This window comes from Cervus elaphus, chromosome 28 (genome assembly GCF_910594005.1).
Source record: "Cervus elaphus chromosome 28, mCerEla1.1, whole genome shotgun sequence".
NCBI classification, from domain to species: domain Eukaryota; kingdom Metazoa; phylum Chordata; class Mammalia; order Artiodactyla; family Cervidae; genus Cervus; species Cervus elaphus.
Window position 1 is genome coordinate 39893542 of NC_057842.1, and position 24478 is coordinate 39918019.

At 39.3% G+C, this 24478-nt stretch overlaps 1 pseudogene; it reads left to right on the plus strand.

Moving 5' to 3' along the window:
* Positions 1–15556: 15556 nt before the first annotated feature.
* The window catches only part of LOC122685383, a 139010-nt pseudogene continuing 130088 nt past the window's right edge, over positions 15557–24478 (plus strand).

Genomic DNA, 24478 nt, shown 5'->3' on the forward strand with positions numbered 1-24478 from the left:
GCTACTTACTGCAGTATTCTGTCCTGGAGAATTCCATGGACTGTAGAGTCCATGGGGTTGCAAAGAGTAGGACATAAGTAAATGACTTTCACTTTCATGGATTATAGATTCCATGAACCCTCTTTAAGAAAGTACTGGAAAACACACTTCAATCAATGAAAAACTGTTTGATAAACAACTGTAAAGAGGAGTGATACTGAATGCTGAAATCACTTAACTCTAGGATTAGTGAAGTCACCCAGTCGTGTCTGATTCTTTGCGACCCCATGGACTGTAGCCTACCAGGCTCCTACATATACGGGATTTTCCAGGCAAGAGTACTGGAGCGGGTTGCCATTTCCTTCTCCAGGGGATCTTCCTGACCCAGGGGTTGAACCCAGGTCTCCCGCATTGCGGGTAGACGTTTTACCATCTGAGCCACCAGGGAAGTTCCCCTAATAAATATGGTGATTATGATGATAGAACAGAACATAAATAGTATAAGCCCTGACAGAGTAGAAATAAAACAGCTGACAAAAGTCAGAAAGGGAAGGAATAAGAAGATAGGAGGTAATAAGTATGGTGATTCCCTACTCTTGTACATTAAAGATCAATAGATTTGAATTATTAAAAAGCAATAGTTATATTTAAAATAGGAAATAAATTTTAAATATATGAATTATTTTATCTTTCAATTTGTTAATGTGGTGTATTACATTGATTGATTTGCAGATATTAAAGAATCCTTGCATTCCTGGGATAAAGCCCACTTGGTCATGGTGTATGATTTTTTTAATATGTTGTTGGATTCTGTTTGCTAGAATTTTGTTAAGGATTTTTGCATCTATGTTCATCAGTGATATTGGCCTGTAGTTTTCTTTTTTTGTGGCATCTTTGTCTGGTTTTGGAATTAGGGTGATGGTGGCCTCATAGAATGAGTTTGGAAGCTTACCTTCATCTGCAATTTTCTGGAAGAGTTTGAGTAAGATAGGTGTTAGCTCTTCTCTAAATTTTTGGTAGAATTCAGCTGTGAAGCCATCTGGTCCTGGGCTTTTGTTTGCTGGAAGATTTTTGATGACAGTTTCGATACTTCTGGGCATACACACTGAGGAAACCAGATCTGAAAGAGACACGTGCACCCCAATGTTCATCGCAGCACTGTTTATAATAGCCAGGACATGGAAGCAACCTAGATGCCCATCAGCAGATGAATGGATAAGGAAGCTGTGGTACATATACACCATGGAATATTACTCAGCCATTAAAAAGAATTCATTTGAATCAGTCCTAATGAGATGGATGAAACTGGAGCCCCTTATACAGAGTGAAGTAAGCCAGAAAGATAAAGAACATTACAGCATACTAACATATATATATGGAATTTAGAAAGATGGTAATGATAACCCTATATGCAAAACAAAAAAAGAGACACAGAAATACAGAACAGACTTTTGAACTCTGTGGGAGAAGGTGAGGGTGGGATGTTTCAAAAGAACAGCATGTATACTGTCTATGGTGAAACAGATCACCAGCCCAGGTGGGATGCATGAGACAAGTGCTCGGGCCTGGTGGACTGGGAAGACCCAGAGGAATCGGGTGGAGAGGGAGGTGGGAGGGGGGATCGGGATGGGGATTACGTGTAAATCTATGGCTGATTTCTATCAATGTATGACAAAACCCACAAAAAAAAAAAAAAAAAGAGAAAAAATAAATAAATAAATAAATATATGAATTAATGAAAATGTCTGGGTAAAGGATGGGAGAAGAGAAAGAAACTTTAAATATATCAATTTTATTATTGTTCAGCAGCATTTCAGTAGGAAATCAATATTCATGACTAAAAATAAAAATTAAATCATTATAATCATCAGGCAAAAACATAAGTTCCAAAGTTATTTTTTTCATTTATTCCCCCCACCACACACACAAGCTAGGAAAACAGCATAACATAAACTATGATAACAGAGCTAAAACCAAGCCACTTTTTTATATAAAAAATGATAGATAGTAAAAGAAAAAGCTCAACTATGTGTTATACATAAGTAGTTAGCCAAAGCAATGTTACTTAGAAATGAATTTCTTATGTCATTATAGAGCAAATGAAGTAAATTACTTAGAAAGATTGAAAAATAAGAAATCGAAAAGACATACTAGACAAATGTAAGTAAATATCAGAGGTTGTGATTTTAGCATTAGATTAGATTGATTTCTGAGGCGGAAGGCATTAAACAAGATGAAGAAGATAAGACTTGAGTTTCAAACCACAGGAAAATCTAAGAGCATGAATACATCTGTACCAAATAACACTGCATTAGTATACATGAAGGGGAAAAAAGGGAAAAATACAAGGAGAAACAGAAATACACTAACAATAGGAAATTTGAGTTCACTTCTCACAGTCAACGATGGTTCAAGTGGATACAAATTAGTAAGAAACAGAAGACATAAATATGATGATGGCTTTTAAAGTAGATCTAATGGACATACCTCAAACCTAGCATCTTAAAAAGACAAGTGACAATTTCTTTCTAAAGGACACATAGAACTCTCACAAGTATCATCACAAGTATCATCAAGTATTTATTCTAGGGATGCTGGGATGATTCAACACTTTCAAATCAATCAGTGTGGTACATGACATTAACAAAATGAAAGGGAAAAATCATATAATCATCCCAATGAAACACTATTTGACAAAATCAACATTTATTTGATAAAAACTCTGAAGTGTGTAAAAAGGGAACATTCCTCAACAAAATAAAAGCCACCTATGACAAACCTACAGCTAACATCATACTCAACGATGAAAGGCTGAAAGTTTTTCCTCTTAAGACCAGAAACAAAACAAGGATGCTCACTCTCATTTTCAACCCAATGTGGTGTTAAAAGTTCTAGTCACAGAAATGAGACAAGAATTAAAAGGCATCCAAATTGCAGACAATATGATACTATATATAAAAAACCCTATACTTCGGCCACCTGATGCGAAGAGCTGACTCATTGGAAAATACCCTGATGCTGGGAGAGACGGGGCAGGAGGAGAAGGGGACGACAGAGGATGAGATGGCTGGATGGCATCACCGACTCGATGGACATGGGTTTGAGTGAACTCCGGGAGTTGGTGATGAACAGGGATGCCTGGTGCGCTGCGATTCATGGGGTCGCAAAGAGTTGGACATGGCTGAGCGACTGAACTGAACTGAAAGACCCTTCACACACACACACACACACACACACACACACACCCCAAAAAAAAAAAAAACATTAAAACCAATAAATTAATTCAGTAAAGTTGCAGGACACAAAATCAATATCCAGAAATCTATTACATTTCTGTAGAAAGATGTATTAACAAAACAATCCCATTTACAATTATATCAAAAAAGAATAAGATACCTAGGAATAAATTTAACCAAGGAAGCAAAAGAACTGTACACTGAAATCTAGACATTGATGAAAGAAATTGAAGTTGATACAAACAAATGGAAAGAAATACCACCCTCACAGATTGGAAGAATATTGTTATAATGACCATACTACTCAAGCAATCTAGAGATTCAATGCAATTCCTATTAAAATACCAATGGCATTTTTCACAGAACTACAAAGAATCTTAGAACGTAGAAGGACGTAAAAGGTATTAACCAGTGAAATAAGTCAGAAGAGAAAGACAATTACTATGTGAGGTCATGTATATATGGAATCTAAAAAGCAAAACAAATGAACAAATTAAAACAAAAAAAGACTCAGAGATACAGAAAACAACTTGGTGCTTGCCAGAGGGGAGGCAAGTTAAGATACAGGCAAAGTTATGTGAAGGAAATTAAGAAGCAAAAACTTCTAGTTACTAAATAAACAAGTCATAGGGATATAATGTACAATATAGATAATATAGTCAATGATATTGTAGTAACTTTGTAAGATGACAAGTGGTAACTAGAGATACTGTGGTAACAATTTTGAAATTTGTATAAATAATTAGTTTAAGGTGTATATCATAGTGATTCAATATTGTTTGTCAATTGTACCTCAATAAAAAAATCACCTGGTTATTCCACAATAAAATTAAAAATTAATAATATGTTTAACACTAATTTAAAAAGCTGCATGTACCCCATAGCTCACAGCAGTATTATTCACAATAGCCAAGATAAAGAGCAACCTAAGTATCCATCAACAGATAAATGGATAATGAAAATGTTTAAATATCTAATTTTTAACATTTTTACCTCACCATGTTTCTAGATCGTTACACAGAGTTTCCCTTGAACATTCCAGTAGCAGAAGAGTACAGTGTGTTGTTTTCAGAATAGACAGAATGGCCCTACTTGGTGTTGCCCATGGGGAGGCTGAAATAGGTGTTGTTGCTCAGTTAAGGCTGTTTCTTTGTAATCAGATCCCCAGGTATAAAGGAAATTATTTTATCTACTTATTACCTGGTTTCTCAGTCTTGATAGTTCCAAGTTTTCATAGCTCAGTAAATTATTTTATACTTTCACTTTACACTTTCAAATATACTTCAAAGTATATTTGTACTTTCCTTTAGTATCTTTCCAATCCCATCAATTTATAAGTAGGAGCTTGGACTTCTCAAGGAAATCTAAGGGCTTTCCTCAAGTTGCAAGCAAATAACTGGCCAAGCAGAAACCAGAATTCAGTTCTCACACCCTGAAATCCAAATATTTAGAAACAACAATCATAGACATTCACTGACTGCCCCTCCCCCTCCACCAAGTTAGAAAAGCAAGTGCTCCTATCCTTAGAATGCTAAATTTGTAAGAAAGAAACAATAGATACAGGTAAAGAAAAAATATCTACATAAATATGCATAAAATAGAAACATTTCCCCTCACTGGAGAAGACTTTAATCAAAGGCCAAAGTGATTATAAGCCTTAGAGAAGAAAAATCCAAGTTTATTTCAATGAAAATATTCTATGAAAGCAAGATCTGCCAGAGGCCTGCTTGATGGCTCCTCTTGACTTCAGAATAAGCCATCCCCCACTGGCTATCTAAAGCAACCTATCTGTGGTTTTACATAAGGTGGAGAACATTGCCATGCTCCAGATCATATCAGGTCTCTGAGATAACAGGAGGAAAAGGACTCAATATATATAATAAGCACTTCAATAGCTGAGAAAGACAGCATATGGCAATGGAAACTCAGGCATTGCTTTGATTTTGGAAAAAGAAGCGAGAAATATTCCTGAGTCAAAGGTCACTGCCACCTGAATGAGATGATTTATTTTTCTGCAAACAGTGAACTTTGTGTGGGCACAGATTTATAGCAAATACAAAAACACCTGCACAAATCTCAGCAGGAGTTTGAAGAAACACCATTTTCCCATTACTGAAATGATTACAGGTGCAATAATAATAGTATTTTCATTTAATTAAAGTAGGTTTTTTTCCCCCAATTCCTAAAAGCATACAACACTTGTTAAAATTAATTAACTTATTTTCAATGAACTTTTCAGCAAAAGAGAGAAAGATGTATGACAAGTAAGCTCAAACTGACAGGCTTTAAATAATAGACCCCTAAGTAAATTGATTTTAATTTAAACAATCAAGTAAAATAAAGCTAATAGCTCTCTTCATCAGAAGTTTTCTATCCTGCCATATAATTTTTCTTAAAAGTTTGTAAAGTAAAACTTGCAAAATACCCCCTGGGGCTGCTCCAGCATGCTTCAATATGTTTCAAGTTTTAAATTCTAGATTAGAAACAGTCTGGGGCTGCTCCAGCATGCTTCAATATGTTTCAAGTTTTAAATTCTAGATTAGAAACAGTCTTTCCTTCTAGACTTTCAAGAAAAAGGAAGATACTATCATGAACATTTGCATGTTTTACAAACTCTGGTTCACTCTTATTTCACTTTAATGTTTCAAAATTGTGCATATGAACCTTTAATGTCTCATGAAAAAACTTCACAATCATGAATGGATCAGCTGAGTCATCCACGCTTCACTTTCTTTGCTACCCTAGAGGGGAGCTGTCTACCTACTGCAACTCAGAGTATGAACACTCAACTCCACCAAGGAAAATTACTACACTGGTAACCTTCAGCAGGTCCCAGCAAGTGTGCCTGTGATGGAAAGCCTGACACTAGTGCTATCCTCACCTGTGGTGTCATGGTACACAAAACTGACAGGATTCATCACAACCTGGTCACAAGAATGATCCATGGACCACCTGGCCTTACTAACCTATAGATGTGAAGTCACCTTAACATCAATAGTAATGCATCTATTCTTGTTTCTCCCTACAAAGAACCTCAGCCATTTCCATTACAAAGTCACCTATGACAAAATCAAATATTTCTGAGAAGCACTTAAGGGGCATCATATGTGGTCCCCAAGCTTTATGCCACAGCCACCGCTTGGCATCTACAATGTCTCTTTTGCCTAATTCTTGTTGATTGGTTACTGCCTGTAAAGCCCTGCTATTGCAGTCAATGCTCCTCAGAACAATGCTACAGTCCTTGTCAAAGATGCTTCCAGCAGCGCTTTCAAAACCACAGCTGTGTGTATCCTGTTTTGTACTCCACCCTACATTCAGCATCAACCACAGCGCCTGGCAGAAAGCAGACAACACCCAGTGATTAAAATAGGAAGATTTTCTAAATTAGGTGTTTTCCTAAATCACATTGGCCTTGGAGTACAGAATGAAGCAGGTCAAAGGCTAACAGAGTTTTGCCAAGAGAACACACTGCTCATAGCAAACACCCTCGTCCAACAACACAAGAGAAGACTCTACACATGGACATCACCAGATGGTCAACACCGAATCAGATCAATTATATTCTTTGCAGACAAAGATGGAGAAGCTCTATACAGTCATCAAAAACAAGACCAGGAGATGACTGTGGCATAGATCATGAACTCCTTATTGCAAAATTCAGACTTAAATTGAAGAAAGTAGGAAAAACCACTAGACCATTCAGGTATGACCTAAATCAAATCCCTTACGATTATACAGTGGAAGAGAAAAATAGATTCAAGGGATTATTTCTGATAGACAGCATGCCTGAAGAACTACAAATGGAGGTTCGTGACATTGTATAGGAGATGGGGATCAAGACCATCCACAAGGAAAAGAAATGCAAAAAGGCAAAATGGCTGTCTGAGGAGGCCTTACAAATAGCTGTGAAAAGAAGAGAAGCAAAAAGCAAAGGAGAAAAGGAAAGATATACCCATGTGAATGCAGAGTTTCAAAGAACAGCAAGGAGAAATAAGAAAGCCTTCCTCAGTGATCAGTGCAAAGAAATAGAGGAAAACAATAGAATGGGAAACACTAGAGAACTCTTCAAGAAAATTAGAGATACCAAGGGAACATTTCATGCAAAGATGGGCTCAATAAAGGACAGAAGTGTTATATACCTAACAGAAGCAGAAGATATTAAGAAGAGGTGGCAACGATATACAGAAGAACTATACAAAAATGATCTTCACAACCCAGATAATCATGATGGTATGATCACTCACCTAGAGCCAGACATCCTGAAATGTGGAGTCAAGTGAAGTCACAAGCTTTAGGAAGCATCACTATGAACAAAGCTAGTGGAGGTGATAGAATTCCAGCTGAGCTATTTCAAATCCTGAGATGATGCTGTGAAAGTGCTGCACTCAATATGCAAGTATATTTGGAAAACATAGCAGTGGACACAGGACTGGAAAAGGTCAGTTTTCATTCCAATCCCTAAGAAAAGCAATGCCAAAGAATGCTCAAACTACCACACAATTGCACTCATCTCACATGCTAGTAAAGTAATGCTCAAAATTCTCCAAGCCAGGCTTCAACAGTACGTAAACTGTGAACTTCCAAATGTTCAAGCTGGATTTAGAAAAGGCAGAGAAACCAGAGATCAAATTGCCAATATCCGCTGGATCATCGAAAAAGCAATAGTTCCAGAAAAAACATCTATTTCTGCTTTACTGACTATGCCAAAGCCTTTGACTATGTGGATCACAACAAACTGTGGAAAATTCTTCAAGAGATGGGAATACCAGACCCCCTGATCTCCCTCCTGAGTAATCTATATGCAGGTCAGGAAGCAAGTTAGAACTGGACATGGGACAACACACTGATTCCAAATCAGGAAAGGAGTACGTCAAGGCTGTATATTGTCACCCTGCTTATTTAACTTCTATGCAGAGTACATCATGAGAAACGCTGGGCTGGATGAAGCACAAGCTGGAATCAAGATTGCCAGGAGAAATATCAATAACCTCAGATATGCAGATGACACCACCCTTAAGGCAGAAAGTGAAGAAGAACTAAAGAGCCACTTGATGAAAGTGAAAGTGGAGAGTGAAAAAGTTGGCTTACAACTCAACATCAGAAAATGGAGATTATGGCATCTGGCCCCATCACTTGATGGCAAATAGATGGGGAAACAGTGGAAACAGTGATAGACTTTATTTGGGGGGGTTCCAAAATCACTGCAGATGGTGACTGCAGCCATGATTAAAAGACGCTTGCTCTTTGGAAGAAAAATTATGACCAACCTAGACAGCATATTAAAAAGCAGAGACATTACTTTGCCAACAAAAGTCTGTCTAGTCAAGGCTATGGTTTTTCCAGTTGTCATGTATGAACATGAGAGTTGGACTATAAAGAAAGATGAGTGCCAAAAAATTGATGCTTTTGAACTGTGGTGTTGGAGAAGACTCTTGACAGCCCCTTGGACTACAAGGAGATCCAACCAGTCCATCCTAAAGGAAATCAGTCCTGAATATTCATTGGAAGGACTTATATTGAAGCTGAAACTCCAATACTTTGGCCACCTGATACGAAGAACTGACTTATTTGAAAAGACTCTGATGCTGGGAAAGATTGAAGGCAGGAGAAGAAGGGGATGACAGAGGATAAGATAGTTGGATGGCATCACCGACTCAATGGACATGAGTCTGAGTAAACTCCAGGAGTTGGTGATGGACAGGGAGGCCTGGCGTGCTGCAGTCATAGGGTTGCAAATAATCGGGCACAACTGAGCGTGAGCTGAACTGAACAGCATTCTCAAGTGAACTTACTTTGTCTTTCTTTATAGGTTATGTGACACCAAGAATTTATTTTTCATTGCAGTAAGAAAAGTCGACTCACTGCATTGGAAAATGCAGTGATGAACAAAAGCCTGTGTAACAGAGCCCCAGGACAATCACTGGGACAAGTAAAGTTTGCTCATTGCATTCTCTCATGGTCTTCTGCTCAAATTTACAAATCTCTTAAGTGTCTCTAAGTGACTTTGGAATCTTTCACCTCTTTTTGTACAAATTTGGATCACAGGCCCTTTTCATCATCATCCTGTTTGATTAGCTAACTGGTAGCCTTCCTAAAAATTTATTTGTCTTAGATTTTACATTCTCACCAAAGACTTCATGACCTTTTAAGCCTTCCAGTACAACCCCACAGCACTCTCTATTTGGCAGTATCTCAGCACTCATCCACCTCTTGACTCCAGACATTGGACTGTTTTCTTGGAGGGCAGTAAATGCTCTCTAGTTCACCAATGTATCCCCTGTGTCTTAGTGGGGCCTAGCAAACAGTGTTTCACAAGTGCTGAGAGAACAAGCGACAATGCATTATGTAGAGAGCATCTTAGACATACTAAGTGTCTACAGGACATTTAACAAAATTGAAAATTATTTAGCTCCTAGGAGCCTCTTGGGCCATACCCCACTGACCCAGCTTCAAGACCAAAAAGGCCAGAGACAGAGACATTAATTGCTTCATAAATAGGGGAGCTTACATTTCTACAACAAGGTCCCAGAGCAACATCCCACTAACTGCAGTAGACAGAAGGCAGGATATGGCAGCAGCTTTTGCTCCCGGGAGGGTTGGGGGAGAGGTTACAGGGAGAATTGAGAACAGATTGGCTGATGGGTTACCAGGGAAACTAGCGAGGGGCACGCTCCTCACTGCCCCTTTGAAAAGCTATCAAAGTGGAGATGTTCTGATCTAAAGGTAAGAATAATTACCAGCTGAGTTCAGGGAAGTATATAGAAAGGTCAGCCATGTGAGTAGACAGAAGTGAAGTAGGTCCTGGTTGAGCAGGGGATGTACAGAAAGCAAGATAACAGCCATCCTGGATGGCCTGATCATTCACTCCACCCCTACATACCCCCTGCACCACCCTCATAATCTGAGTTCAGCTCTCTTCTATGGTATCCCTGGGGTCAGATATCTAGGGAGGGGTCACTACAACCAGATACCACAAATATAATACAGACAGCAGCAGCCAAAGTGTATCAAAAGTAAGATAACTCATATACTAAGAACAGTCACTAACCAGGATGTCAGGAAATTTTGGAGCCAAGCACTTACTAGGTCAGTGGAGAGGGAGGCAGTGCAGCAGTGTCCTGTCCCATTATAAAGAAGGTAAGGCCATTCCTTGTTTTCACAGAGCCATGACTATGAGAAGAGGGAGGTCCCAGCTTTAAAACATCCTGGTGGCCTAGCCAGGAGTCAGCAGTCACAATACCTGTCTGCCACACCATGTTATATTGAGTTCCACTAGGGGTGGACCCATTAGATCTTTCCCAAAAAAAAAAGAGTTAATACCACTAGTTGAACATGTGTGTCCAGAAGCTGACCTATTCCGTTCCACACAGCATAACCCAGGGACTCATGGGCAATCAGTTGGACAGAAACATTCAGCAGCATGGGCCTATCTGGTGTACTGGCATGTGGGACAGGAAATGGTGAGAGTTCTTTCCCCTTGTTGTCAGTTGCCTCCACACAGTCACATTAACCAAGTCAATTTTTCATGGAAGTCCAGAGGAGGGAAACCGTGCCATCTTGCTGTCAGTTCAGTTCAGTTGCTCAGTCATGTCCGACTCTTTGCAACCCCATAAACTGCAGCACGCTAGGCCTCCCTGTCCATCACTAACTCCCGGAGTTTACCCAAACTCATGTCCATTGAGTCAGTGATGCCATCTAACCATCTCACCCTCTGTCATCCCCTTGTCCTCCTGCCTTCAATCTTTCCTAACATCACGGTCTTTTCAAATGAGTCAACTCTTTGCATCAGGTAGCCAAAATATTGGAGTTTCAGCTTCAACATCAGTCCCTCCAATGGACACCCAGGACTGATTTCCTTTAGGATGGACTGGTTGGATCTCCTTGCAGTCCAAGGGACTCTCAAGAGTCTTTTCCAATACCACAGTTCAAAAGCATCAAATTTTTGGTGCTCAGCTTTCTTTATAGTCCTACTGTCATATCCATACATGACTACTGGAAAAACCAAAGCCTTGACTGGATGGACCTTTCTTGACAAAGCAATGTCTCTGCTTTTTAATATGTTGTTTAGGTTGGTCATAATTTTCCTTCCAAGTAGTAAGCGTCCTTTAATTTCATCCAGCAATTAGACTCATTTCACAGTGAGGACATTGCTGCCACTCAGTCCTCAAATAGATTTCCTCTGCTCAGGCTAGGACGAAATGTAAGACATCTAACAGGCACAACACAGGGGAGATCATTACTATTAAGCAAAATACAAGCAGTAACACCATCCCAAGATAATATGACATCTGTCTGTCTGCAACATAGTTCAAAAAACTCAAGTTTTTAGTAATACAAGAATGTGTCTAAAATCATGTTAATAATCTAAACCACAGCTCCAGTTGAACTTTCTAGAATCCCTCTCCTCAATAGCCAAAGGAGATGTATAGTGCATGTTCAGTAGGCCACAAAGCAGGCTACTCTGGTCAGTAGAGTTTAAGTTAAACCCTGGGTAAACCAGAATTATTTTCCCATACCTCCACATGTGAAAATTTTTCCATCATTTCTCTTTTTGATTGTAAACCTTTTGATAGGCCAAAGTACATGTCCCTTGAAGCCAGGGTGAGTGCACCCCTCCAGCCCTAGGTGCAGATCATGTCCCTTTATGTGAGGCATTCTTTGTATTTATCTAGGTATACACATTGCAGGGAAAGTGATCAGATAACATGAACAAGTTCAGAGGTATGCTGATTGGGAAACATTTCAGAGGCTGTACATTTTATCAGTTACACTGAATTGCTACACAAATATTTTTAGCAGTAGACTTAAAGCAAGCAGTGTTACACATCGTGAGTATTTGTGCTCTGTGACAACTTCACTAGAGAATTCTCCTTTCATCCTGAACATCAGGATAAAAGTATGACTGACACAAAAATGTTCGTAAATACAGACTTCAATTAGCAGAACTCAAATTTAATATCCACTAAAACATATTATTTTTCTTTTGAAAATTACCCTCCACTGAACACAGCCAAATTGAGACAAATCTGTTTGCAAAAGAAGTCCGGTCAATTGACCATATAGGCTCCTCCAAACTGGCTATAGCAGAACTCCTCAGAAGCAATCTCAGACTGAATTCCCAAAGCCAGGAAATCCATGTTAAAGGCTTGCCATCCCTCAGTGGATTTCTTTCTCCTAGAAGTCCTCAAAATACTGAGATCCCAACTCCTGCCAGGAGACAGTCTTTCCCATTTACCTGTTAAGGCTGCTCAGAATGCAAGTCTCCAATTTCTGGAGGGACCAAGCAGAGAGAAAAGAAAAATGCTTCAGTTTTACCCACAGGTGTAGTTTACCAAATTGCTTTAAGTCATAACCAACTTGATAGGAAGAGTTCCCTTGTTTCTGGCAAAACACTGATCAAAACCAGTAATATTCCAGACAAAATTATAACCATTTTTACAGTTCATTTAGTAACCAATGCTTTTGTTAACTTTTTAGGATGCGATAAGGTTTTCCTATGTCTAGAGATCTCTTCAAGAAAATTAGAGATAGCAAGGGAACATTTCATGCAAAGATGGGCTCAATAAAGGACAGAAATGGTATGAACCTAACAAAAGCAGAAGATATTAAGAAGAGGTGGCAAGGATACACAGAAGAACTGTATAAAAAAGACCTTCACAACCCAGATAATCACGATGGTGTGATCACTCACCTAGAGCCTGAAATGTGAAGTCAAGTGGCCCTTAGGAAGAACAAAGCTAGTGGAAGAGATGGAATTTCAGTTGCGCTCTTTCAAATCCTAAAAGATGATGCCGTGAAAGTGCTGCACTCAGTATGCAAGCAAATTTGGAAACAGAGCAGTGAACACAGGACTGGAAAAGTTTTCATTCCAATCCCTAAGAAAGACAATGTCAAAGAATGCTCAAACTATTGCATAATTGCACTCATCTCACACGCTAGTAAAGTAATGCTCAAAATTCTCCAAGTCAGGTTTCAACAGTATGTGAACCGTGAACTTCCAGATGTTCAAGCTGGATTTAGAAAAGGCAGAGGAACCAGAGATCAAATTGCCAACATCTGCTGGATCATCAAAAAAGCAAGAGTTCCAGAAAAATATCTATTTCTGCTTTATTGACTATGCCAAAGCCTTTGACTGTGTGGATCACAACAAACTGTGGAAAATTCTTCAAGAGATGGGAACATCAGACCCCCTGACCTGCCTCCTGAGAAATCTGTATGCAGGTCAGGAAGCAACAGTTAGAACTGGACATGAACAACAGACTGGTTCCAAATTGGGAAAGGAGTACGTCAAGGCTGTATATTGTCACCCTGCTTATTTAACTTCTATGCAGAGTACATCATGAGAAATGCTGGGCTGGTTGAAGCACAAGCTGGAATCAAGACTGCCGGGAGAAATATCAATAACTCAGATAGGCAGATGATACCACCCTTATGGCAGAAAATGAAGAACTAAAGAGCCTCCTGAGGAAAGTAAGAGAGGAGAGTGAAAGCTTGGCTTAAAGCTCAACATTCAGAAAAGTAAGATCAGGGCATCTGGTCCCATCACTTAATGGCAAACAGATGGGGAAACAGTGGAAACAGTGACAGACTTTATTTTTGGGGAGCTCCAAAATCACTGCAGATGGTGACTGCAGCCATGAAATTAAAAGATGCTTACTCCTTGGAAGGAAAGCTATGACCAACCTAGACAGCATATTAAAAAGCAGAGACATTACTCTGCCAGCAAAAGTCCATCTAGTCAAGGCTACGGTTTTTCCAGTAGTCATGAATGGATGGGAGAGTTGGACTATAAAGAAAGCTGAGTGCCAAAAAATTGATGCTTTTGATCTGTGGTGTTGGAGAAGACTCTTGAGAGTCCCTTGGACTGCAAGGAGATCCAACCAGTCCATCCTAAAGGAGATCAGTCCTGAATATTCATTGGAAGGACTTATATTGAAGCTGAAACTCCAATACTTTGGCCACCTGATGCGAAGAGCTGTCTCATTTGAAAAAACCCTGATGATGGGAAGGATTGAAGGCAGGAGCAGAAGGGTTTGACAGAAGATGAGATGGTTGGATGGTATCATCAACTCAATCGACATGAGTCTGAGTAAACTCCGGGAGTTGGTGATGGACAGGGTGGCCTGGCTGTGCAGCAGTCCATGGGGTCACAAAGAGTCAGACACGACCGAGTGACTGAACTGAACTGAACTGAAGGTTTTTCATTAGGATCCTCTAATTTCTTACCCAGTTCAGCAGTATGATCCGAAATTTATCAGAGACCCATACTTGAAAAAAAGTCCTTTCTATGAATGTCCTTAATGATGAAGCACTTTTTACAAAAGCATCAGAGTACAACAGCAATTGTCTATGAATGCCAAGACTTTAAAAGGCAGAGTTAAATACCTGATCACAATGTAATCAATAAAGAAACTTGGTTACAATGATTAGAATTATGAGTGGTTATAATCTTAACTCTTTAAAAACTCTCTTTTGTATTTCTGAGAATTTATATAAGTGCTTAATTTCTTTTACACCAATTATAGCTCATCCGCAAACTAATCTTGGCAACACCATCTGGAGGCAGAGAAGCATCATATACATAGACATACATGTACATATATAGACAGAGATCTCTCAGTTTCCTACTAGAGCTTAAAAAGACCTCTTTTTTGCCTACATTCTCAGGGGTTAAAGTTCCTGAGAGCCCAGGTAGGTCCCTTACATCTTGAAGGCAGCAGAGTAGCCATACCAATTCCTTCTAGAAAGCTAACTTCCTAAGACAAGCATATACAAAAACCAGTTATAGAATAGGAAGAATCCCATTGAGGAAATTTTCAGGGATTTTTTTTTTTCAGTTTCTAAATAACTGAACAAACAATAACAATAATAGACAATAATAATAGCTATCATTCACTCACATTCACATGCCTCATTTTCAGAACAAAAATCATTCATGTCAACATTTGCTTCATCTATTAGCTCAGCCCCCATGGCCTTAATACAAAAACAGCCAACCCACAGCTGCAGCCACTTTCCCCCCTGTAATAGTGGCCAACATCTCCTCAGTAGCCCTAGGGGTGTCTATGAGCTCTTTGTTCCCCCACTCATCAAGGACAGCCACCCCAGGGCCCCACATACTAGTGGACAGCCACCCCGGGATTCCCTAGCAACTTTAGGGATCACCTCTGGAACTTGCAGGGCCCAAACACTAGTGGACGCCCCCACAGCTTTCCATTCCTCATCCTTATTTCCCAACATTTCGGTGCTCACGGGAGTTTCCTGGGTCCCCTGGGCTGCACCCCACAGTTTCAAGACCAGGAATAAAGCCCAGAGTCAGCAAAAGAGACATCAGTGGCTTCATGGATGGGAAACTTACACGTCTGAAGCAAGATCCTGGAGGGACACTCCACTGTGTGCAGCAGAGGGCGGAGAGAGCGGAACATGGCGGCAGCGTTTGCTGGCGGGGAGGGGGACAGTTACCATTTATAGGGGGAATTGACCACCGGTTGGCTCGTGGGTTACCAGGGAAACTGGCCGGGACGCTCCTCACCGCCCCTTTGAAAAGCTGTCAGGTGGAGGTGTTCTATTCTAAAGGTTAGAACAGTCACCAGCCGGGTCACCGGCAAGTGCAAGTATGTAGGAAGGTCAGTCATGTGAGAGGATGGAGATGAAGCTGGTGCTGGTCGAGCAGCAGATGTACAGAAAGCAGAACAGCCATCTTGGGTGGCCTGTTCAGACAGAGCCTTCCTGACTGAACCCTGTTCAATTAGAGAGCCGCCTGTTATGGTCAATGTGAAAAATTATAACAACTAGTTTGCTAAGATGTGTTTAAGCAACTACTTTAGCTCATTTTACATCCTAGCTATTTTCTCTTATGTCTGATGTGATTCAACTCAAAAGGATGCACCTATTTAGTCACTTGCTTTGCTGTTATTTGTTCTTTAAAAATGTAGTTATTGATTATATATTGACACGCCAGACATTTGAGATACTGGTAACATAATAGTGAACGGGACAGTCAAGATCTTCCCTCTCTTGGTACTTACAGTCAAGTGGGTGGAAGTAGACAGAAAATAAATGACTATGAAAGAGTATATAATAAAGTGATAAGTGCTAAGGTGGAAATATATAAATGTGCTATGTTAGAGAGACAGCAAAGGGCTTCAGTTTAGGCAATCAGAGAGGTTTCACTGAAGAGGGGGCATTTAATCTGAGGCGTGAGCAGCAAGGAGTCAGTCAGGAGAAAGAAGCTCTGGGGAACAGCTTTCAGGCTGAAGAGCCGCTCATGCAAACACCCTAGGGTAGGTTCCAGCTTGCCAGGTTTCTAGAGGAAGGATATCTTCCTTCCCCTCAATTCTCACATTTTTAATGTGTGCACATGCTCGTCTCTTGCATTTAAATATCTGTGGATGATCGTGGAAATAATACAGAAGTGGCTTCATTTATAAAACAAAATTCTCAACTTTGTGACTTAAAGTATACAAAGAGTTTCTGAGGGATCACCTTTACCAAAGCCTGAAGGACTGAACAAGTGGCCTCAATTCTTCCCCTAGGTCGGGCCCTGGGGCGTGTTTGTTCCCACTGCCACAACACGAACAGCACCCAAGGGTTAGCTGATCACGTTTAAATCCCAGTCCAACCTCAAAGTTTCTTCCTTCTCTCTCTTTTTTTGTTTTGTTTTGTTTTTGGTTTCCTTTAATATTGTCAGAACAGGCCAACTAGGTATGAGTGTTCCTAGAAGGCCGACATCACCCCCAAGGAATGTGGCTGACCTCCTTGAACCAGGCTGCCTCTGGACAAAGTTTATTCCTCCTTGTCTCAAATCTGATCTAAAGCTCTCCTATCTTGTTACCAACAGATTCAATGATTCTTCCTTGTAAAAATTTCCACATTTCCCTGATTTGAAATTACCAGTGAGGATCTTCCTCTAAATGAATGCAATGTGTCTTAGAGACAGACTATATTCAGAACCGACAGGACTATGCTAAAAGTGATGATAATTTGTCTCTACACAATAACTTTTCTAATAGTGCCCATGTCCCACTCAAAAAAGTTTCTTATAAGGGAGTAAACAAGTGTTCTCTCAGCTCTCTCTATTTAGGAGTCTAAGTAGCCTAAACATGTTCTGAGTAGTCAAAATGCCTTTTTATAATTTTAATCAATTAATCTATTTATAAGTCTTTGGCCTGTTAACTTATTTGGTCAAGTTTATGAGAATGAATATGGAGGTGAGGATGAGCTGCACTTGGGAAATATTATGAATCATCCACCTTTATCAGGGTTTTCTCAAACTAATCACAATTTGAATAGAATTTGAGTAGAAAAAAACATGATCAAAGAAAAACAGTGGCAGAGAAACAGAGGCTTTCAATTTTGTAAAAACATAAGATTAATGAAGATAAAAGATGCCTGTGACACAGGCAAGGAATACAAAGCAGGGCAAGCTCTTGAGAGGGGAAGCAGAGAAATAAAACAGCGGAAATAGTGAAGCACCTTCTTCCTCTTCCTGCTCTCGTTCCCTTTCTCTTCTTCTCCTCTCTTTGCTTCCCTTTCCTCCCCTTCCAAAACAGTTTAATTTATTAGGTAGGGCAGAACATGGGAGACCCTAATCAGGATATCAGATTTTGAGGGAGATGGAAACTCACCCCGAGGGGCAAGCTGGCACAGGGTGTCAGAGGGAGAGTGGCCCTATGTGGGGTATCCACGATGAACAGGGTTAGGAGAGCTTCTGTGTGTGTGTGTGGAGCGGGGGGTCAGTATGGTCTAAGATTAGTTACACACAGGGAGGTTGATCCATAAGAAAATATGGTAAGCGTGATGGGAATCAAGTGTCTCACTGTTGGAGATGGGGGCTAAAATTTTGGAAAGAAAGAAAACTAGAATAAATCTTGTGGCTTTGGTTTGAAACTGGAAGCACTGATGTGAATGTGTAGGTGTATACACACACACACACACACACACACAGAGGTAGATATGTGTAAATGTGCATAAATGTATATATCCACAGGTACACATATATATATGTACTATTATCTCAGTCAAGTCAGGCTGCTTCAACGAAGTACCACAGATTAAGTGGCTTATAAACAACAGAAATCATATTCCTCACAGTTCTAGAAGTCAGAAGTCCAAGATCAGGATGCCAGAATGGTTATGTTCTGGTTAGAAACTTCGAGGTTGCTGACTGCTAATTTCTTGCGGTATCTTCATGTGGCAGAGAGCACAGAGAAGAAGCAAATCCTGTCATGACCTTTACAGAAAGAAACGTGTTAGTCACTCAGTCATGTCTGACTCTTTGAGACCCCATGAACTGTAGCCCACCAGGCTTCTCTGTCCTTGGGACTTTCCAAGCAAGATTACTGGAGTGGATTGTCATTTCCTTCTCCATGGGATCATCCCAACCCAGCGAGTGAACCTGCATCTCCTGCATTGCAGGCAGATTCTTTACCGTCTGAGCCACCAGCGAAGCCTGTCATGACTTTTATATGGGCTTCAATTCCTTTCATGAAGGTTCCATCTTCATGATACCATCTAATCTAATCTTACCTCCCAAAACCCAACCTCTTAATATCATCACGCTGGGAGATAGTATTCAAAATATGAATTTGTCGGGGACACAGTCTTTCTACAACAATTATCTAATTGGTCCCTGAGAAATGCTGCGAACAGTCATTTCCAAGTAACAAAGCACACTTAATGATCGCATCTAAGTTTCTAAACAACATTTATATTGAAAAGAACCACAGTTTGTTGGAGAAACTGTCGATGCCACAGCTTGGGCAGAAAAGTACAAGATAGTTTCAGAACATCTATTTTTTCCAGAAAGTAGAAAAAGTAGAGAAGTGCTCGAAGAACAATGGGGTTACATCAGAGGTCACACACAGAAGCCAACTTGAACGGGTTTCCACTAGTCAAATATAGGATGCTTTGAGCATTGACTAATAATAATAATGGACAACAGCCCATTGGATTAAATAGAAATCTACACTTATATAAATAAATACATTTAAATTTGACAATAAGTGGGATATGTACATGATCTCAAACTAACTGCCAAGGAAAAAAGAGTAACTTCATGGCAGGGAAGCTTGGCAGATACCACTCTGAACAAGTTCATCAGCCTGAATATCACTACTGTCACTATAATGGAATGGATCAAAAATACATAAAACACTTCCAGGGTATTGCTATCAAAAATGTATAACCTGAATCTAATCATAAGGAAACATCAAAGTCAAATTGAGAGCTCTTCTACAAAATAACAGGCCTGTAATCTTCAAAAATGCCAGCATCATAAAACTCAAGGACAGACTGAGGAACCGCTCCACACTGGAGGAGACTTACAAGGCATGACAACTCAATATAGTATGTGATGTTGGACTGGGCCCTTGAGCTATAAAGAATGTTGTTGGTACAACTGGTAAACTCTAATGGAGTCTGACAATTAGATGGTAGTAATGTATCAGCATTAATTTTTTTGATGGTCAGGTACTGGGTATGTAGAACGAAGTCCTCTTTGTAGGAAATACATACTAAAGTTTTCAAGGGTGGTTGGGCATCATATTAGCAACTTACTCTACAATGGTTCTGAGGGAAAATAAGATTTTTGTACTGTACTTGCAACTATTTGGTGGGCTTGAATTTCTCTCAAAATAAAAACATGTAAATAATGGGGGACAGATGCAACTAGATGCTACTTTTTTGCATCTCCCTCCTCTCTCTCCCTTCAAAGGACAGGGATGTCTAGAATTAGAGAATAGCTATGTGGCTTTGAGACAAGATACTAATCACGAAGCAGAGCAGTGCATAAAAAAATAGATGCTATCTGGCTTGAGCTGCCATGCCAAGTCTACTGTACCTACATTTACTGGAATCTTAGCATGGGAAAAAAATAAGGGCTATACTGTTTGATTACAGAAACAAAGAAAAAGAACTCAAAAAACTATAAAGATAGAAACAAGTATTTGTTTAATCAGGCACATATATATCTGTGTCCAACTGTATCAACAACCCAGGTCAATGAATATTAGTGTCACTACTAGATATTAAATCATTAAATTGAGGCTCAAATAAGTTTTTTGGTAAAAGCCACACAAAATAAACTGAGAATGCAGCCTGGCTCTGCTTTCGGTGGAAAGAGCTAGTTGATAAGCGTATTGTATTCACATATTCTTAAACGTGAACTTCCCATGAAGATAATGGAAATCTCCTCTGCTCTAAGAAAAGATACTACCTAAGGTGTGGCCAGAGACACCTGCAGGAAGCATGTCCCTACCTTGACATTTGAAACCGGGTGCTGTTGAGGTTGATGAAATGGGAGATAGGGAGACCTGGAGGAGGAAGAGGAGAAAATGAAACAAATTATCTTGAAACAAGCAGGTGCTTCCCACTGGAAAAGGATTTGCAAAATAAAATTTCTAGTGACAATAAATGCAGATTAAAGGTAGGACAAAAATAAGGAGTAGCTCTTTTTCATTTATTCAAAGAAGATTAAAATCAATGCTTTTATTGATCTCTAATTAGAAAACATCAAGCTCTTGAGCAGAGTAAGGCAAAAAAAAAAAAAGAGAAACTATAGATTTTTAAAATTTTTTTCTCATCATTAAAATTAATCAATCAACCATAAAGTACATGTGATTGAAAGATCTTAGAACCAAAACATTTTTCATTTCAACACAAGAACCATAGTTTTCATCATTCATGGGGTCATGGAGTAAAGGAATGTGTGTGCATATGAATTGTGTCTGTATGCAAGACTGCTTCCACTTGGCATGACTGCCACGCACCACAGAAATAGTAGTATCTACATAAACAGTTTAAATAAATGCATGGATTCAGCTCAGTATATTTCCAGCTGTATGCAGTTCAACCTACCCTACCGCTGGCAAAGGCCTCAGCATGAATGTATTCGGTCTATATTCACTTATAAATACTCATATGTATATCATTTTGTTTGTTTTTTGACAGACAGCTTGGTTCAGCAGTGAAATATTAGATAGAAAAAAATCCTGATTGATTTGACCTTTCCACCCATGTTTGAAGAAATGGGTATTATACACTTGTACCCCGGGACGTTCTGTGAAACACGGTTTTCAGGATCCTTAAAGCCATGAAAATAAAACTATGACAAACTGTGAAGATGAAAACTATGAAGAATTAGCTTCTCTTTAAATGGTTTGTCAAGTATCACTTCTTTGATTCATAGCAACAAATATGGCAATTTTCATAAATTACACACTGCTATATTCTTAAGAAACTGAAGAGAGCAAAGGGAAGGTTTTCAGAGGTAAGGGGGTGGGAATCGGCTACAGAAAAGTTTTTCAGACTATTTTGAATTCTAATTGTCCTGCAGTCACTTTGCATCTGTCTTCGTAAGAAAAGTCTAAAATTTCAGTTTTAGAGGAAGGTTAAAAATAACACCTTCCTTTAAAAAGTATGAATTTGAAATTAGTTAGCAAATATATTTATACTTTGAAATTTTCTAACCAGAAAACACTGATGGGGTGTGTGTGTGTGTGTGTGTGTGTGTGTGTGTGTGTGTGCATGTGCATGTGTGCACGTGTATTATCACAGTTGCCATGGTAATCAAATAAGCAGCCCTAGGCTTTCTCACAGCTTTACTGTCATTCAGATTACATTTTTTTCACCATAATTTTTCACTGATACAGTTTAATGAAAGCAATATTATATTTCACTGCAAGTTAATAAAGATCCAACAGCCATTAATTTCCCAAGCATTTGCTCTTAATGGTTATGAAGTTCATGTCAGGATGTAAAATGCCAAGATATTATCCTCCTTGAGCCTTTTGAGCAGAGCACTCACAGCTGCAGAGCACTACATAATTGCATTTCTCAACTGCTAAGTTCATAACTAGTAACCTTTTGGCAAGGATCACCAGAGCCACCAGGTCATAAATCACCTTCTGACCTCCTTAGATCATGGCTGTGGCAGCCTGGCATGGGTGGCCCCCTGGCATGGGTGGCCCCACCCACCCAGCAAGATGAAGCTTCTTCCTAGCTGACTCTTTCGACTAATTTTAAAATGAAGTGCTTAAACTCTTTAATCAGCATCACACCATTCTACAGAGCAACTCTAAAAATTCTGTTTCCATGGTAACAACTGGAGACGTATTCACGAGTCCTCACATTGCCTACATAATCTATTTAATTACAAAGGAACCACTAAGCTAGGTATGTGTGTATGTATATATCCGTAAAATTAAACCTACAGATGTATATTCCTGCATGAAATTAATCCTGGACAGAACTAATTGCCAAGCCTCATTGTTTTAATAGGATTTTAAAATATAAATGTCTAGAAAAATCTTCAACATTTATGAAAAAAAGACAGCAGAGAATAAAAATCCTCATACTTACTTTTGGATCTTACCTTAATTGATTTACAAACTCTGCCCAAGATGAAACCTGTATTTTCACTCCTCATAAAAATTACTTTGGAATGCACGTATCAGTATTCCTGGAAACACTAATTTATTTATCTGATACATAAAGACCAATTATCCTGTCTTTCAATTCACCTGAATTTAAAACTAGACAAGTAAATGCATAAATTAATAAGATGAGCAGGGCGGAGGGTGAGTGATAAGTCATCTGCATTGCTTTACCTTTGTCTCCAAAGCATATGTTTATTCTTTCAGCACATATCAACGTGCTGATCAATCAGTATGCTGATACCAATGAGTCTTAATTCTGTACAAGGTCCTGGAGGTAAACTCATGAAATCCAAATAAGCAAAGAGTTCTTATTAAAAGTGATGAGCACACCATGTGCATTGGCAGCATCTAATGTAGATTGTGGGGTTAAGCCAAGAAGGCTTCCTGGAGGAGGTGAAATCTGAGCTGAATTTTGATGAATGAGGGGGGAATCTGCCCAGTGATGTGGAAAGGGAAGGATTAAAAGGCATTCTCAGAAATAAACAGCATGTGCCAAGCAAGCAGAATACTCTAAGTAAGAAAGCTTATGTAGTGTGCTGTAGCTAGAACATGGGGTATGTCAGGGGTGGCATGGGATCAGGCTAGAGAGACAGATAAATAGTCATCAGTCAGGGTTAGTGGAGACATACAAGAGTTTTGAGTAGTATCTGAATTTTATAAAGATCATTCTGGTGGCTGTTGAACTATGTACTAAAGGAGGGGTCAAAGTAAAGAGACCCATGTAAAAATTAAGAGAGCCTGGGTGAAGGGAGTCTGTTGGAGATGGTGGGGATACATCTGAAAAAAGTTAAAACAGCCAGTTTTTGGTGACTGATTTTATCCAGGAAATGAAAGGAGCAGTTTTAAGGCTTCAGGTTTTGTATTAATACTTACATTATTGACTTCTTAAAAAAATATATTTGCAATCACTACCTCCATTTTCTCATATTACCTTCATTCCTCAACCCACTTAATTCTCGATTCCACCTCCACCAGTCTATTGAAAGAACTCAAACTAAAACATCCCTGTCTTCCACGTTGCAACACCCAATGGATCTGTACTTCACAGCTGGGCTCATTCTACCACATCCACTTGCTCCACCCTCAGCATCTGAGATGCAGTATCTTCTTGGTTCTCCTTTTCTTCTCGTCATCTCTTCTGAACAACAGTCTCATGTGCCTTAACCACTGCAGGACTCAGATTTTTCCAAATTACCACAACTCAATATACCAAATCCTAAATTTACTATCTTTTCCATCTGTCCCTCACCCTTACCCCAACACAACCTTTCCCAGTCCCTTCAGCTCAGTAAATGGTTCCACAATCAACTGTGGTATCTTAAGCCCTAATACTCATGTTTCTATTAATTCTTTTCTCTATCTCAAGTCCTGTATTTAACCAATGACCATGTCCTGTTGATTCTATCATCTAAAAATCTCTCCAGTCCCACCATCATCACCCAAATCCAAACTACTAGCATCGGTTTTAATAACTCCCCAATTGGGTTTCTGAATTCCCTCTTGTATCTCTCCAATTTGTTCTCCAGACAGCAATGTGATTTTTTCAAAATGCAAATCTGACTTTATAATTTTGCTACTTAAAACAGCTTAATGACTTTCTATCGCATTATGGATAAGTCCAAAATCGGTAACATGACCTATGCTGACCTTGATCATCTTGCACCTGCACTTTCCATTCTTGTCTGGCATCACTCTCCCTCTAAGATTTCAGAGATTTCTGTCTACAGCAATACCACCTTGAATGCACCCAATCTCATCATGAAATTTCAGAGACTTCCTACTGTTAACTAATATCCAGTATGTGGTCAGAACAGGTTAAAAAGTTGA